The 17,155-nt window shown below is 38.2% G+C and overlaps 1 protein-coding gene across 3 annotated transcripts in view; it reads right to left on the bottom strand.

The window, feature by feature from the left end:
* DLC1 (DLC1 Rho GTPase activating protein) overlaps positions 1 to 17,155 on the bottom strand; it is a 219,971-nt gene that overhangs the window by 36,326 nt on the left and 166,490 nt on the right. The gene's annotated exons all lie outside the window — the stretch shown is intronic.

Raw genomic sequence — 17,155 nt, 5'->3', positions numbered from 1 at the left:
TGCTGTGGCCTTTTAGGTGACAGTGACGCTTATAAAAAGCGGTCACAGACTCAGAGAATCGCTAGGTTGGAAAAGACCTCTTAGATCGAGCCCAACCATTCCTGTCTGCCACTAAACCACGTCACAGAATCACAGAATCGCAGAATCACCAGGTTGGAAAAGACCCACAGGATCATCGAGTCCAACCATTCCTATCAATCACTAAGCCATGCCCCTCAGCACCTCGTCCACCCGTGCCTTAAACACCTCCAGGGAAGGTGACTCAACCACCTCCCTGGGCAGCCTCTGCCAGTGCCCAATGACCCTTTCCGTGAAGAATTTTTCCTGATGTCCAGCCTGAACCTCCCCTGGCAGAGCTTGAGGCCTTTCCTTCTTGTCTTGTCCCCTGTCACTTGAGTACCTTGTCTATATCCCCTTATATCTGACTTATATCCTGTTTGCTCCTTACGTCCCCTTTGCTCCTTATGTCCCCTTTTCTCCTTTGTGATTTTTAAAGGCTGTCAGCTATTCCTGTGGCCTTTTAGGTGACAGTGATGTTTATAAAAAAAACAGTCAGCAAAGCTCTAAGTGCCGTTTTCCCAGGAAACATATAGAATCATAGAATACTTTGGGTTGGAAGGAACCTTAAAGACAAGAAAGTACTTATCATCTGCTGTGCCGCAATTTTATTGCTCTCAAGGCTATATTAAAGGACACACAGGGAACCAGCCACAATCCACATCTCTGTGCTTTTTATAAAGATGAAGATGGTGAGCTGAAAAGCCCAGAGAAGTGTGAGGTCTATAAGCACTTTGGGATGGGTCTGTCAGAGTGGGAGCTGGCTAGGCTATTACCAGTATGAAAAAGTCTAAATAATGCAAGTGCATCAGCAATAAGCCCTCTTTATTCTAACTGTTTCATACCTTTGAGGAATGAGCAGGACGTGCTGTATTTGGAAAAAGCTCTATTAGTTGCTTCAATCAACTTTTGCCACAGGCTCCCAGAAGAAAGCCATTGAAGGGAAACCTTAAACCTCCTCTATTAATTCAAGTTGGTACCCAAAGGTGACTCAAATCTTGGTCTGAGTGATATTACTGTAGTGTAGACTGCTGAAGGTCACACACCTGAATGGGTGCACTCAGTGAGACCCTGCAAAGAAGAGGTCCTGAAAGGTGTCTCTTAGCTTGGTAACCATGACAATAGCTTTCCCAAACACTTTCTGCTAATGGAAAGTCCAAAATGTCACATGTGCTTGGTATTTTTTTACAGTGTAATTTGTGGTTATCACCAGTACTTTCAGAAATGGAGAAACTGTGGAGGAACTTGGTCCTGCTCAGAAATCTAGGTGCTTGTACACTAGGCAGGTGACAGGGGGCCAAGGGAGAGAGAAGGAGAGTACTGTGTAGTGGGAAAGAGTTCCAACCCCCTGTGATGGGCAAGGACATGTCCCACTAGATCAGGATGCCCAAGACCCCGTAGAAGAGTGTTAACAGGGAAGGCAACGCTGCTCCTTAGTGTTATAAATTGGCAAGGGTTGGGAGAATCTAAGCAGCCCTAGGCATGGGGGATGATAAGCCTTCCGCCTGTGCAGGATGGCAGGGGATACTGGTGCCACCATCCCCAGGCAGTGTGTTGAAGAGTGCTGTGAAATGTTGAAAATGCCTGTAGATGATCAAAGTCTCAGTGTGGACCTGGATGGAAACCAACAAGTATTTTCCCTATGGGGACTATGGGATGGTCATATGCATGGCTTGCAAATAGCAAAGCAAAGCCTGGCTTCATAGCTCTGTGCCTGGGAGTCACTTCCCACACCATTTACTTGCCTTCATGTTTTTTTAAGATTGTTTGAATGCTTATTTCTTATTGTTGCTTACATTCTGGGCTTTAAAATGGCTCAAAATAGCTGCTTTTGAGCAGCTGCCAAACTATCAGCATGGAAAACAGTACTATGAAATTTTGAAAACATCTAGGTCGCGTCAAAGATTATGGTTGATTCAATTTCTTCCAGGCCAACATCATATTTTATACTCACTGGTATTATTCTAAGATTCAGTTGTCATTTCTGCACTATGATCTGTCAGATATGGAGTAAATATAGTGTGGTGCCTGAGCAGGCAATTTGCTGAAGAATAAACATATCCCCCTTCTATAAGCTGCAAACTGCAGCCAGCTGGCTATTATAGTGTTGTTCCTGGAAGCCCCTACACAGCTCCAGGTTATTAATTTACTTTAATAGCCCAGAAGAGGATGGAGCTGCATTATACCTTCAAGCCTGACTTTATACATTACCCACTTAATCAATTACCTCTTCGTATCTAAACTTGCTCCAGTTTTTTTTGGCACAGCCACATTTACCTGCACTTTTGAATGCTTCATGTAAGGCACGAGGATAGATGTTTACAAGGTAGGTCAGGCCCATAAAAAGTCAATTCTTAACTCCAACACAGCGAAGACACACAGACACTATGCCCCAGCTGCTGAACAGACAAGGGAATCCCAGTCTAATTGGCTTTCTGTCAGTATTGTCTATAGTTTTATGTGCTTGGCAGATTAAGAAGAGACAGAATAGTCATAACGAGATGGAAAATGCAGTTGCGAATTGTATGGGAATTTCAGAGTCTGAATTCAAGAAAAGACAGAAATTGTTTCTCCAATAAGCATCCTCAGAAGAAAGGAGGGGGGGGTGGGGGGATGGGAGGAAGAAAGAAATAGCCAGAACGTGTAGGAAAGCATGCTGGTACTAAAGCATTTCCGTCACAAAGATAATGCTGGAATCATGTGTCAAGTTGCTACCCTTGGTAAAAAGCAGGGTTTATTCTTTTAAACCCAGACTGCTTCCTGGACCATGCCCGCATCTCTGTATAGGAAGTTTTTGTATAGGATGCACAGGAAGCTTTTGAAGAAGGGAAGAATGGACGTTTACTCCACAGAAAGAAATGAGAAGGGTTTGGAGGACTTGGCAGTGTGAAAACAAACTGGAGAAAGTTAAGAAAGAGAGGAGGAAATCTGTTTGAAGTGAAGTAAAATCCAAAGGGAGAGGATTGAGTGACAGATGCAAACCAAGATTTTGAAGTTAGAGTTTTGTTTGCGGATTCAGGAAGGAATGAGTGACGAGATAGATTGGCAATTACATGACAAATGTGGCCCAGATACAGAAGATGGGTGGCTCTCGGTAGTTAAACCAAAGGTTGTCATTCTCACCTCTAGCGCTTTGTGAAACAGCAAATAAATTCTGATGATCTCAAAGAGGAAACACTGTTTGTGCTTTAGTTTAGCTGTTCTGTTCTGCTTGCAAAGCTAATCAGGTCCCAGTATAAAAGAAGAATCTCCATCCTTCTTAAGTCTTTATGGATTCCCTCAACAATGTCAGATCCAGTGACTTCTGTGATGGAGAAGTCTGTCTGCTGGGATCATTACTAAAGAGATGCCAGAGGATTATCGCTGACTTGGATTAGATTTTTGCTGGTAATCTGAAAGAGAAAGGCTTTGATTCTAGTTTGTTATCAACCCTTGAAGATATGCAGTCTCTCTGGCTTGCATTTTAACTTCAAATTCTATAGGGCTGCTTGGGCAGGCATATTTTCAGAGCTGAAAAGCAAGGCACCAGTCTCACATTCACTGTAAAATGTGCTCAAAGGAGAATTCCACCTCAGGCATGGGTGTTTAGCAGGCTAGAACCTCCCTAATCATTCATCTAGCTTTAAAGAGCATTGTGAAATCAGTAGAGCTTTGGCCTTTAATATTTTTATTTCTTTATCTCTCTGGCTATTCAACTAGCAGGCAGCTGCCTGACAGAGACATAAGGTTTTTAGAAGTAGCCTGCCTAAGAGGATTGTTTCTGTGGAGTACTGTTATCCTTAATGCAATCAACGAGCTCTTGCTGGCTGGTAAACTAATTGTAAAGGATTGCCCAACAGGCACAGTTATTCACTTTAAAAGGTGAATTCTCTTTCTGTTGTAACTGCATGAGGGAGTGATTTGCAGGATGGCATCTAATAATAAGGACTTGATTGTCCTCTGTTTTCCCTCCCAGACCCAAATGCCTTAATGGTTAACTGTACCCTTGTCATCCTTTTTCTTCTAGATAGTGCAGTACACAGGGAACTTCCAGTCTGTAATTAGTCAACTGACCTGCTGGTACAAACGCAGGATTATCAGACACATGATTGTAATTCTAAATGCTAGTATTAATGTCTTTTTAGCAGCAGCATGATAGATTATAGAGCAGTTTCCAGGCCTCTGGCTCTAGTCTTGGATTCCTTGTTGACTGTGATATTTGTACATAGTATTTCCATAGTCCAAAGGAACTTTATGTTTCAGCCATTGTCAGTGAAATAATTAACTTTGCATTTTCTAGCACTTGACTTTACTGAAAAGCAATTATTTAAAGGAGTCTGCAATTGTTATGGGCTCTTGACGAAAAGTGTTTGCACTATCACTTCTTAGAGATAAGCAGAATTAAGAGCAGCTTGCTTTCAGAGAAAGAAATTTATTGTTTCACCAACTAGAGAGTCACAAAATGAAAAAAGCATCTTTCCAAAGTACTTTAAAAAAAAATAAAGTCATTATATTGTGTAAACATAGGTGCTACTCTATTGTTTGTAACTGATGGGCTCTCTGCTCTAGAAATCTTCCTTTAGCAATAAATAGTATTAGAAATTTTACCAGCTTGTCCTATATAGGGAACTCTTACTTGTATTTGATCTCAGATAACACTGAGATTATTTTCTTTTCTTCCTTTTAACAGTAAATACTAAAGAAAATTAACTTTGCCTTATTATTTGTGGTGTATATAACTGACTATTTTAGAAGGAGGGATTAGTGAGCTCTATGTTTTTGTCTGCTTTTGAACGCCCGCAAACAGCACAGGTTCAACACTTCAGGCTAAAAATGAAATTATGAGGTTCACGCTGTACTTAAGAAAGGCTCTATTATATGGAAGCACAAAAGAAGAAGAAATAAAAATTACAGTGATGATGTGGTTCAACAAAGAGCTACAATTTGGTAAAGTATAAATACAGATAAACTGACACAGGAGGAAGAGAGAAAATAAGTATTTTCATTTCATTTTAAACACAGAGAGCAATCTCCCAGCTTACATTAACCAGCACTGGTTAATGGAAATTAGTGGTGTTGTAGGGTATCTTTGCCATATTGATTTTAAGGTACTGTTACTGGTGATGATTTATTTTTCAAAGGCTGCAGAATTTTCTACTGTTAATGGATCTGCCTTCCTTTCAATTAAAAGCTGTATTTTTACATTAAAAAGTGATTCACCTTTGGAAGTTTGGCTCTGCCCGTGCACCATCTTTACTCTTAGCTGTTGTAGCTTCCTTGGTGGCTGTGTGGCAGCAGAGCACCATGGTACCAGGAGTCATCCCTGGCCCTTCTCCTCTCTGTGTAGGCCATTTGAAAGACACTGGCTGTGCCAGATTTGCACCCCTGCTTCTCTTCTGCGCTTATGGTTTTCTGCGTAATGGTTTTAAGCTGAAAGAGGGGAGATTTGGATGAGATATTATGAAGAAATTTTTTACTATATGGGTGGTGAGGCACTGGCACAGGTTGCCCAAAGAAGTTGTGGATGCCCCATCTCTGGAGGTGTTCAAGGCTAGCCTGGATGAGGCTTCGAGCAACCTGATCCAGTGGAAAGTGTCCCTGCCCATTGTAGGAGGGTTGGATCTGGATGATCTTTAAGGTCCCTTCCAACAAAAACTATTCTATGATTCACTAAAACGAGAGGTTAGATACAAGTTGCCCACTGAAGCAGATGAAAACTGAAAGACTGGTGTCCTAAACAAATCAAAACAGTCGTTAAAAATTGTTTTATGAAGCAGCTGTGTTGTAATAATGCACATGAGATGCTAGAGTTTTCAGCATGATTCCCTGCCACAGACCATATCAGCCATAGAGTGCACAGCTGGGGTTAAAAGGGGTAGAAGGGAAGGAAAGAAAGTGGCATTTTGTTTTGATCTTTTTTTTTTTTTAATTATTATTATAGTAACTAAAAAAATGATGAACAAAGAAAAAATTCCTTTCAAGAACCAAGTTTTTCTTACTTCCATCTTCCACCTTGTGTGATCCAAGGCTTTTTTAGTTAAATCAATTCCATATTCATTAAACTTACTTCCTCTGGAGGAAATAGGTCCTTGGGCCAGTTGACCCATTATGTGAAAGTCTGCTGCTGCTTTAGCCTTGGGGAATCTCCAGGACTCAGGAAATAATTTTAAACCCATGACTCAATAAAGCACGATAACTATGGCAACTGCAACACATATACTGTGATGGCTAATTTCACTTCAGCATTCATCAGGGGAGATACTGTCTTAATACTACAGCCTGTAGAGTAGCTATTGGTAATGTAACGTGAAGCTAAAGAGACAGGGAAGAAGGAAAACACATTTTTGTAAGACCAGTGAACAAAGTCAGGCCTGATGTAAGTCAGCATAGATTCATAATCCTTGTTGGTCCTGTTCTTTACAAAGCACCAGATTGAGACTCAAAATACCTGTAGTATTTTAAACTTATTGGGCAGCCTTGGTCTATCCATTCCCTTTCTCATACTTTTTTTTCCCCTAGATAAAATAGGGAGAATAATACGTGCCTCTTTTGAAAGCCCTTGAGATGTACTGTGTGAAGTGTTGTATGAGATTATTATGCTGATGCTGTTCCTAATAAAAATCCTCTCGTGGACTGCCAGTTTGACAATTTGATATTCTAGATTGTGCAAGTCCATGCTCTTGCTTATTGCAACTGAAAAACAGCTTGCAGCAGCAATTACCTTATGTTTTACTGGGAGGTGAGGTAGATGCATACATGCAGTTACTTAAGGGCACCTTAAGTAACTTGCTTAAGTGTCACCACCCATAATGATGCCTGAGGAAAGATGAGAGTGGTGAGGTAGATATGTACATGCAGACAGTTACTTAAGGGCATCCTAAGTAACTTGCTCGAGTGTCAACACCCATAATGATGTCTGAGGAAAGACGAGAGGTGTGGAGGGAGAAGCTAGCTGTTTTGCCCGCAAGAAGAAACTGAGTTGGGGAAGATTTATTAGGTGTATATTACCCAGATAAATGTGATCCTGACTTGAATGAGAGCCAGCAATAGCAAAAGGAGAGGGTCAGGCAGAAAGAAGTGGCTGTTTGGCCTTCATGAACAGATTAGAGGCCTGATGGGGATTAGGAGGAGTAACAGAATGACTGGGGTGTTTATTAATTTCTCTAAAATTTAGGATTATAAGTTCAAAATGGGTGGGAAGTTTAGCTGGAAAAAGCTTCCTCCTCCTCTATGCTACATTTCTGTTTTTTATGCCAGCGTGTTACAGAGAGTGAGAGTACTGCATGATATTATTTGTGAACATGATACAATACCTAGAACTGACTGACAGGTTAATAGAAGCTTGCATGTTTTAAAAACAGACATATTCTGTTACATGACCACAAGAAAAAGAAACATGGAAAGCTGTTAGTTTGCTTTCATATTTCAACACTGTCACATTATGAAGGGCTACCTTTTTTACTCTGCTTGTTTTTGAGGTTTTACTTTTCCCTTCACCTCATTTTATAAAGAGCCACAGTAAATGAATTTGTTCTTGAGAGGGAAGATCTCTTATATCTAGCCTTAGCCCAGAGAAGTTTTTAAATATCTAAATTTTAAATTAAAAAAAAAAGGAGATTTTTTTACTATTCCTTATTACTGGGAATACATGAAAGAGGATTATTTTTACTGAAGAAAACAAAACCAAAAAAAACCAAAAAAAACCCCCAAAACCCAGGGTCCTCTCATATTCTGAAATACCTCTTTTTTTTCATCAGACTTCAACGTGCAAAGACAGGTAGCAGTGGTTGGAGAATGCTCTCTTTGTCCAGTACATCTGACAAACTGAGTTTACTGGCTGTTATATTAAATTTTACAACAGTTCTGTCACTAAAGCAATGGAGCAAACCCTTCACTCACTTTCTAGCACGTAAAATAAAAAACCGCAACGAAGCAGGTTCTCTGCTGGTATAGATGTTTGTTCTTGATGGCTGTGGTTTCATGGTAATGTGCAAGAGCTAGGGAGCTACTGGTGTAACTCTGTTAGATACAATTTATTCTAGTGTAATGCAGATTTACCTTACAGATAACAAGCTTATTTGTTCTACAGCAAATGATTCACATTTTTGTACAACACCGTTAGTATAGCAACAAGTGCATCCTCAAAACCCCCCTTTTTACTACATCACCATCAAGTGTCCAGTTACCCTGTGGGGATCTGACAAATTGCATACATGGAACAGATACAACTCCGAAGTTTTTAAAACTTATTTGCCATAGGATTCTTTAGGTCTTTTTTTTCTGATGGTTTTACCAAAGATTTATTAACATATGAGACGGGTAGTACAAAACAATAAGTTTTAAATAGATATGGAACCTAATTATTTCTTCATGGATCCCAGTTAAATGTATGAACAGTATTATTTATAGGATATGGTGCCAAGATGGTACTTCTAAAGTGAGAAGGATCTGTTTTGTTAAAAGTAACACAGGAGAAAAACGTCCTATTCACCTAACCTGCTTTTTTTTGATGACAACTTCAGAGAGTTCAAGGCATCCAGGGATATATCTGTGCTAGGATCAATGGGGAAAGTGATTAACAGTGATAGGACATCCTGCACCTTTCAAGCTCAAACCAGAATGTTCTTTCCTTTGAAACAAGAGCCTTTACATCACTCAATAGAGTTGTATTTCTCATGAGCAACATTAGAGTACAGAAATAGTCTCAATTTTCTTTGCTGAAGAATCTTTATTTATTCCAGATACAGAAAATCTATTAAACTTCAAGATTAACAGTGCTCCTGGCATCTGATTTATAGTCAGGAAGTATAAACAATGACTTGAAAGGTGTATATGCAGAACTTTCCACCTGATTTACCAGTAGCTCTTTAGAATCTGTCATGCATGTCATATTGACTTTCTGAACTTAATTACCTAAGCTCTAAGAAACCACATGCTTGCCTCTCAGCTCCTTAATGTAAATCAGTGACAGCACTAAGAAAAAGCCCTAAGAAAAAACATCCTGAAAGCTTAGATTCTAATAGGTCAGTATATGAAATTTCCCAGCTGATGAAGTAATTATTTAGAAAATATTTGGAAACTGAAGCCACGTCCCACTTGGCCAGGGGTGCAAGAATCCTACTGGTGGAAAAATTATGAGCCAGATACCCCAAAATCATAGACTGTCTTTAAAGTAATAAGTTTTAAACATACATTTGAGAAACATTCTGGTTTTGTATCAAAGACAAGATTTTTATATGATTGCCAATATATGAAACTGAATCAAACTCAAACCCTGGAATTCACTTCTGTGTTAGACAGGTATCTGAAGAGTTCAGTAGCTTATCTCCTTCACTATTTCTGTTGCATTTCGGAAAGTTAGCTGACTTCATCACGAGATTTGGGCCACACGGCAAACTTCCTGTCTAGCATACAGAAGGAGGAGAGGGGCAATTCATCCTCAGCTTTGTTTCTGTGATAGCAAGCCGTCACCCACCAAGGCAAGGATTTAGCTAATCTAGTGCTCCTTCTGTTTCTAAAAGGCAAAATAGCTTCCTGCATTACCTTCTAATAACATCTTTTTTTCCCCTAAGCCACGTAAAGAGCTCTGTGCCTGGAATAAATTTCTCTAAATTTGTCTGTAGCAACTATGCTGGGTATTTCTTTCAGTTCCTGCCAGTTTCTTCACCTCTTTTCTTCAATTCCCTTTCCTTCTATTTCTCTCTTCTTCTTTTGCCTCTTCATAGCTAGCTGCTACCAATAGTAATTGTGAGGGGTAGAAGTGCCTTCCTTAGTTCTTTTCCTCATTTCTTCTGCCTTTGGCCAATGAAAGTGAAGAGCAGGTGGAACAACAGAGCTGTTGAAAGTGTTCCCCAACAAGGGAAAAGGGAAAAGCATACAAACCAAAAGGAAATAGTATATCTAGTTCCTAGGAGAAATTGGGAATCTAAAACTCCAAAGAATAATCTAGGAAAACTGAGAGGCGAGATCACTGCTAGACTGAATGAACTACAACCAAGCAAACTCTCTCTAATTGTACAGTTAATGCAAATCTAGCAGTTAATTTAATGCTTTCAAGGAGCCAGGCGATATCCAGTGCTCAGAACCCTTGGATATGAACAAGCATAGCAAATGAAACAGGAAAGAGAATGGTCTCTAAGTATTCTGCTGAATTTCCACGATAGTTGCTTTATATAGCAATTAATTATGTTAGGGTGGAAATTATCAGAGCACACAGAGCATAATGTAAAAAAATTTGAGACCTATGTACCATTTTATAGCTACTCTATAATGTAGTGCAGAGAATAATGGAAAGTTTAGACAATTATGATTGTTTGATCTGCTTGTGTTGAAATATTATTTGTCATCTTACGTGTTCTCCTTCCTTGATTAGAAACAGTTTTATTTATTTTGGAGTAAAAACAAATTTAAACCTAGTTACTACAAATTCATGTATGCAACTCTATTTGGTTTGAAGGGTTTGTTGAAATTTGAGTGCATAAATGCTTGCAGGATCATAGCCTTAGATTTTTAGGTGATGGATTTTCAGGCTATCTCATAGACCTTTTTTATGATCTCAACCACACTTCATTTGAAACTCTTATACTCATTCCGTTAAGAACAGCTTCTGAAGAATGAAAAGCTGATGCTTTATCCTCTGGCCACTTGCACCTACTATTTCTGATCTAGCTGATAATGCCAAAAATCAAAGTACAAATTCTCAGAACAGCAAGGCTTTTCATAATGGTCTGTCTGCATGAAAAGTCCATGTGTCAGCGAAGAAAATGAATTTCTAATAATACTTGGCACTGAATGAGTGGCTTGTCTCAAAGAAGTGCACCAAGCACTGTTTATCTGATATTTGCAACATTGAAATAGGTTTCTTCTTTTTGAATGATCTTTGTCTTAGCCATATTTATATCAAGAAGCTTATACTGGATATGATATCCTCAAAATCAACAGAGGGATTTTTTTTTTTTTGAATAAGGAAATAAAACACACCAAGGGTATTTGCATTGGTGTGCTCAATAGTGTTTCTCTGTTGAACTGAGAATGAAGCTTTCTGTGCCTGTTTAAAATTCTGGCGAACTTCATACTACATTTTTAAGCCAGGCAAATATAATGCAACTTTCTCCGTGCAGAACTTTATTGTATCTTTTAAAGATGTTACTTGTAAGTGTTATGTCCTTTTCTTTCAGTACTTAATTACTCATTTTCAGAACACTTTACTGTGCAAACTCTATGCGATGACACAAACTTGTGAATATGGCTCTGCAGTTTGCAGAATTAGCAAATAAAGGCTCTTGGTTTTCTTTGTAGTAGTTTGACATAGATTGTGTATGCATATACTTTAAAGAAACAAATATACTCTTTAAGACTGATTTAGAAATGAATACTTCTGGTTTGCTCTAGATTTGAAATAGTAATCTGAAAAAATAAATTTATGCATTAAAAGGTTCATTAGTTATTCTTGATTCATATAGCAGCAGTTTTAAAAGACAAGCATTCCTCCACAGTCTAAAGATGCGTTATCCCATTCCTGTATCTGTCTCTCTCCAGTCATAGTTTGTTCTGGATCAATTCCAGTGCATTGTGACGATGGGTTCTAAAAAGGAAAACTCAAGAGGGTATTTTTAATCACTTTTACCTCTGTTAACAATGTGATGTTATTTCCATTATTCCTGTTATAAAAATAAGTAGCTGACATGTTCCCCAGAATTGATTATTGTGTTTCAGTCAACAGATCAGCCGTCAGAACACTGCAGCCTATCAGGAAAGGGAGTGGAAAGGAGCAGAGAAACCTCAAAGGAAAGGACAAGACACAGTGTCTTTTGTCCTTTGTTCCAAGATGGAAATAAGCTGTCTCCACTTTTGATAAGCTCTTCTTTTGATCTTTGTTTGCAATAATTTGAGTTAGACATTAAGTTATTTTATGAAGCCTTTTAGGTTCAGCCCCCTTTAAGTTAATCTGAATATGAGTTATTTGTCCTCTGAAAACAATCACCTTAAGTAACTTTTTATGACCACTTTTATTTATGGAGACTTTGCCTAATATAAAAGTAAACTAGATATTTATAGCTTTGGGGAAGGTGAAAAGTGTTGTTTTTTTTTTTTTTTTTCAGATTTAATTTCACTTCATATTTTACAAGTATATGAGAACATAAAAATGCATAAAAAAGATATAAGGTCTATTTTCTATCTGCTCATCTCTTTTGTGTAAATATATAGAGAATGATATATATTATTTTTTTGAGGAGGGATCAGTTGAGGAATACTTATCAAGCTGTAAATATGATGTCAGATACCACTGGCTGCAGAGAGAAGTAGAGTTGTTACTCTAATTCATACTGGAAGACAAATCTAGGGTCCCAGGTCCGAAGAACATCTTAGAAAAGAAGAATTTAGGATTCAGCTGGACTATGTTAGAAGCATAACTGGAGCATTACCTGCTTCTGGGGCAAATGTAAGAAGAAATTCAGATGTTAGTGTGGTTTTCTTTGTTTGCAAAGGCAGACTTTGTTTTGGGCAAAAACTCCCACCAACTCCAAACCTAAAAATCCTAATTCCACAAGAAAATAAATTAAATTAATTGCAGTTACCTCAGAAGTTAAATAAATTGTCAGTCTAGGTAGTTTTCATGTACATGACTATGATCCAGGACACTAGAGTAAAATAAATGTAATATTCAAAGAATGCAGGCAGCATGTATAAACTTACTTGTTCATGTATGAACATATACATGGTAAATAGTTGTAACTTCAAAAAAGAGTCCAGAATTAGACTGTATGTATATTTTTACATCACTGTTAATTCACATATTTTAAAGATCATTGCAACCACCTAAACTACAAATCTAGCTTAGATTCCTTCTTGAAGTTGTATTTGTGGCATTTTGCTATGCCTCCCTTAGGAATGCACCTTGATTTTAAGATTTCAAGCAACAACTTCAAAGTTTAAAATCTGAAAAATTACTTCAGAGTTTAAAATATGTACCTTACTCAAAATTCTTATTCTTTTAGAATCAGTATCTAGTCTTTCACCCTAGTTCTTTTTTAGTGTCCCGAAGATGACAATCAAGCTGTGGGATTGTGATGAGAACTACATGATCCAAAGCTATAAAATGAGTCCTGCTGTCAAGGAAACAAAAAAAAAAAGCTTCACTGAGACACATCATTGTATACAGCTTTAGTATACATCATTAGTATACAGCTTCGTCTGCAGATCTAAAAGATGCAATAATTTTTTAGTAGTTTCCTGAGACAAGTGGTGGTATAGTAATTTACTGGAAAATATAGAATGTTCCTAAGCTGCTGAATCTTTTTATCTCCAGTGGAATATAGTCTACTCTTATCAGCTGAATAAGTGATACAGTCTAAACAAAGGGTAATAATGTTCAACTGGAATTCCAGGAAAGGAAGCTTAATGTGAACTTCCTGATTTAATCTTACAAAAATAGAAAGGTTGATAGGATAAATGAATCACTCAGAAGAGCAGATTTTGCTTCAGTTAATTAAAACAGACCATAAAAATGTCAATGTAACCCTTTGTAACACTGAACTGCAAAACTCACAAAACTACTTAGAGTATCATTTTCACGCATGAGACTGAGAAGACTCTCTTCAGAGAAACAACTCCATTTTCCAGCCTGGATATCGTGGTGACAGCTACATGGATATTTCTCATACAATTTCCTGTATCTTCTACTTTTGGTACACTAGGAAAATTCTTTTCAGAAGTAAAATTGGAACTTCTGCTTCTGGAAGATATCAGCAAATCAGAGATGCATGGAAATTAAAGAAAAATAAAACAAATGAACTATCTTGAGAACCAAGAAAAGCTTTTGTTAGGTTCAATTTGAGCTCCCTTTGATTTCCTAACAATGGCAGCCACTCAAATGTGGAATAAACTCCCAAAGAAAGTGGAAGGAACATTCTCTGGACAAGGTACGTGATAGGTTGCTAGGAAATAAGCAAGGTCTTGAAAGGTTGGGAGAATGGAAATGACAATGTTCTTGGCCTCCTCCATCTCTAATGTCTGAAAATTTGTTACCTCTCAACACTTTTAAATGCAGCCAATATGAAAAATGTCTAAAATACAAGTCAGGCAAGTGATAAGTTGTGTTTACAACTTCCTTCTTTCCCCCTACCAAACCAGGAGGAAAATGTGTAAAAAATGTGTCTGTACTACTCTAACCCTCATAGCAACAACAAATAGGATGTTCATGGGACGGCCAGAAGCCATCCATATCAGAAGAACATGCTATGCATTTCCTGAGCTCTTGCATATACTCCACCAATCATTAGTCCTTGCCCTGGATGAAAGGTATTTATATCACATTTGGGCATGCACATGTCATCTTCTTAGAAACAGCTTATTTTGCAGCAGCAAAAGTATGAAGTTGCTCAGAGTGGGAGAGACGTCATGTGCTAGGGCTGCTGTGTGCTTTTATGACTGAGATGAGTGCTGCCAGAAGAAAACAGGAAGAGGCAGACTGTGTGAAACATCACATCTATGCACATAAAAGATCTCCTGAAACATGGTAAGGGTGGATATGGATGATGGATAGTATCTGCAGTTGGAAGAGGAGCAGCTCCAAGTTAATATTGAATTCTATTTTATTAACTAACACTTCCCTCTATTTTATTAATTTCTGATCCCTTGGACAATTCAAGGACAGGATTAATCAAATTCATTATAACCACTTTGATTTTTTTTAATGCCAAGAATTAAAGAATATCGTAAGGAATGACTTCTACAGATAAAAACGCATAGGAAGAGAAAGAAGGAAGAGGAGAAAGAGTGGCACAAAGGAATCCCAGACCATGTGGGCCTTCTTCCCTTGCCTGGCGGCTGATTCCACAGTGAAAATCAGAGATTATCTCTCACTAGAGATTTAAAAGGGGTAGTCTTAAATAATGCTGGAAATCAGGTCATATTTTGTGAAGGTGGGAAACAGATATCAAAAAAAGCAACTTCAGACTGATAAGCAAGCAATGGAATCTCCTCACTCCCTGCTGTGCCTGAGGTATTTGGGTGTTTCAAACAGCTGCAAGTGATGAGACACCCATGTGTGATGAGCTAAGGATGGGATGTGAGCCTTGGAGTCGAAATGGAATTGCCTACTTTTGACCAAAATGTACTTCATGGGCGAGTGTTCTTCAACTGCCAACTATCTGTTTCTTTTTGGCCCCAGAAATAACAGTCTTGGATACCTCCCTTTGGAAGGTTAGCTGTAATTACAGATGTTTCAGAAGGTTCTTAAACTTCATAGAAAACATTGATGAAAATTAGAAGGAACACGCTCATCATTTGCCAGACTTGCAAGATATATTTTTCCTACATATCTAGTGGTTTAAGTAATTATTTTCTTAATGAGGAGAGTTGTCAAAACACATTATGGTGACTGTCTCTACATCACCACTGTTTTTCCTAGCAGTTTTTTATTACTGTTTATGTGGTACAGGAAAACATTTATTTTTAATTACTGCCAGTAATTTCTTAGCGATCATTAACAGCCAAACTGCTATAAGCCTATGAAAGTATTTTAGACTTTTCCTAGGGAAAAGAAAATCAATCCCCAAATAGCTTTTTTGGTTTACTGTTGTAGTTTGAGTTCAGAAAATGGAATAGTTCTGTGTTTGATTGTACATTAGGAACTTAAGGGTAAAAAGCAGATGAAAAAGGCCATGTCTGTCTGTGCCATTACTGGACTTGGGAGCCTACAATAATGTGTGAAGAAACACATATGTTTGCATTACGGTGATGCTTTCAACTGAGGTTCACAGAGCAAGCTGCAAAGAACTTATTTTGTCTCAAAGTCATTTTAATATATAAGCTCTCATTTTACAGTTAGAAGCACTTGAAAGGATATGGGCATTTTCCATAGCTATGTTCTGAAATAGATGAGAAAATTGTTAAGAAACTGCAAGTCTTTCCCCCTTACCTGAGTTTCACTTTTAGACACCACTCACAGCATCCTGTAACCCTTCAGGACACAACTGGCTTGTGCCTTGCTTTTGCACCATTTTAGCAAGAGGAAAAAGCTCAACCTTGTCCCAGCACAAGACCCCAGATTGCTGCAAGTTCCTGTCCTCAGCATGCACCTGACTATTTCTACCACAGTGCCAGGGCTGCCATGGCCCAGAAGAGCCTCTTCTTAACCTCAGAGTGGAGAGCTCACCTGGGTAGCTGCATATTGCTCCTGATGCAAGCGAGTGTTTTGAGGGTGCCATTAGATATAATGGCTATATCTAGGATGCCATGAAAGAAACTAGGTTCCTCCTTAGAGAAGGAGGAAAAAATATAAAATACATTTAATGTATGAGCTTGTATTTGGTGTATGGTATATATTCAGGTAAACATCCCATGTAGTTTACTTTTACCTTATCACTAACATACATAATCTGCTTGTCTAGTAATCACCTGTGTGGTTATGTTATGCATTTGAAATCCTTGATGCAAGACATAATCTCACCAGTGTAGCTATACCATTCTATATCATTTTGACAAAGTAATTTTAAGTATCCAAGGATATGTATTTCTTGGTCATTTTAATACAACAATTATCAGCAGCTGCATTCTCTGCTAGCAGATGTTTAGTTGCTAGTGTCCAATATTATGCAATAAGACAGTGAGTCCCCAGAACTCCCTGTCAGGAACACAACGTACTCTAAGATAGATCACTTTCATATTTTCTGGCATTCAGTGATGGATAAATCTCCAAATGGTTGGTAGGTCCATTTAGTTTAAACTGAATATCCAGAGCTCAGATTCCTAGAGCTCAGTTTTCTCAGACTACAAAACCAGACTAGTTATCTAGTGGGGGAAATGGTACTCATAAGATAAACAAGAGAGAAAAAACCCCTATTTTATAATTTTCTAGAACTGTCTCAGTTCAGTTTGAAATAAATAGAAAATTTAATTTCTTTTTCCTTCTCTTTTTTTTCTCTTTTCCCTTCTCCACCCAGTTTTTCACCTGCTGCTGCTTATGTATCAAGATGAAGCTCTGTCTTGGCTGCTTTCATGTGATGTCTCTGAGCTGCATCTTTTGTTTATATCTATATGTGTACTCTGGAGTCCATGACTCCTTTGGAAATAAAATAAGGATTGTTTGAAATATACAGAGTTTAATTTTACCTTG

This window comes from Phaenicophaeus curvirostris, chromosome 4 (assembly GCF_032191515.1).
Source record: "Phaenicophaeus curvirostris isolate KB17595 chromosome 4, BPBGC_Pcur_1.0, whole genome shotgun sequence".
Lineage (NCBI taxonomy): Eukaryota > Metazoa > Chordata > Aves > Cuculiformes > Cuculidae > Phaenicophaeus > Phaenicophaeus curvirostris.
The sequence above is the reverse complement of the archived record's forward strand: the minus strand, read 5'-3'. Positions and strand labels throughout refer to the sequence as shown.